This window comes from Austrofundulus limnaeus, unplaced genomic scaffold (genome assembly GCF_001266775.1).
Source record: "Austrofundulus limnaeus strain Quisiro unplaced genomic scaffold, Austrofundulus_limnaeus-1.0 Scaffold109, whole genome shotgun sequence".
In the NCBI taxonomy this organism is placed as follows: domain Eukaryota; kingdom Metazoa; phylum Chordata; class Actinopteri; order Cyprinodontiformes; family Rivulidae; genus Austrofundulus; species Austrofundulus limnaeus.
Window position 1 is genome coordinate 173,560 of NW_013952511.1, and position 1,617 is coordinate 175,176.

A 1,617-nucleotide genomic window follows, 5' to 3' on the forward strand; every position below is an offset into this window, starting at 1 on the left:
AATTTTTGCAAAAATTTTGCCTGAAACTCTCAGACTGAAGAAGTCTCTTGGAGGAGAGACGAAACGTTTCATTAGAGAAGAACCCGTCCAGAAGACCTATACAATTTTTTTCTTTTTGACTTTTTTATTTAAACTTACAGAATAAACTTACAGAACATGTCAGATGTACTACACCTCATTCACTTTTGGAGTCATGACCATCCAATATGGCCACCACAGCTGATGAACATTAGCAAACACAAAAAAGGCAATAACCTTGCCAGTTTCACAACCATTAGCCTAAATTCTGGTGTGGCGGTAATTGAGATTCATCCATAATTCCTAATCCAAGTGCTATTCATTGTGCAAATTCTATGTTTAACACTTTGACATTGACTGTTAGAGCTAACACTGTCTGTTAGCAAATTGTTTCATAAATCACTGAACAGACTTTAGACTTTACTGTCAGAAATTAATCATCTACAGATGTTAATAACTCAATGCAAGATGGCTGCCATAGATAATCAACCTTCGTCAAATTTGCAAATACTGAGCTAAATAAACAAAATCAAACTTTTCAAATGAAAATGTTTAGTGTTCAGATTTGTATTCTGAGAGCAAAGTGCTTCTTCTCCTCTGGGTGCAATTAATAAGATTAATGTGAAGTACCAAAGTACAGACTAATGGGTTCTTCAGTTATAGACACTGGCTACTCAGGAAAATGTTTCATTGTGTGCAAGAAATGATGTGGCAAGAAAGCTCTTTACACCACTCAGTTCATCTAAGGCTTCCAGTCATTTCGTTTTACAGAGAAACACCAGAGTGAACAGCGTTTCTTTAATGCCACTTCAACACAACTGGTTTCAGTTCTACTAAAACTTTAAGTTTTGTTGTTTAAAACCATTACACAAACATAGAATTACAGAGTTTTTGGATGAATGATGTTAGGAGAAGAAAAATGTTATTACCAACTTTCCTTTAAGTTGTTCCAAAGCTGACTGATTACTAGCAGAGGAAGTTTTTTATGCTTTTCACACATATTGCATCAAAAGCTTTTGAAGGGTATTCATTATGCAACTGCTTGATCTCCACCACGAAGAACTGATGCAAAATGGGTTTGATTTTTGAAAATGCATCCTGTTTTTGAATAAGCTTCCCTTAAGGAGAGAAGTATTGTATGTAATTGATTTTAAATCAAATAACTCATTCACTTTCAAATCAAATTTTGACAGTAACATTACATAAGATCTGTTTTGAAAGGGTAAAACTTACAGTAGTTTGTACATGCTGGATGTATACCATAGGACCTTTTATTTTAGTTTTTGTATTTTGTTTGAACAATCTTTTTAATTTTCATACATTTTGAGCAGCAGAGAAATGTTCCTCTTTGATAAAAATCGATGTAACATTTATTAAAGGGCCAGTATTATGTGTTTCTCAGGCATATATTTAAATACTATACCACAATAAGGTATCTATGTCACCTTTACCTGTTATTAAAATGCTGTTTTTATGTTTAAACAGAAAATAAACTTATCTTCTCATCACTTGCTCTTCTAAACACCTTGAAATTGGCCTCTGTCTCTTTAAGAACCACCTTCCGCTTCTGTCCCGCCCATTTCAGTGTGTGTGGGGGGG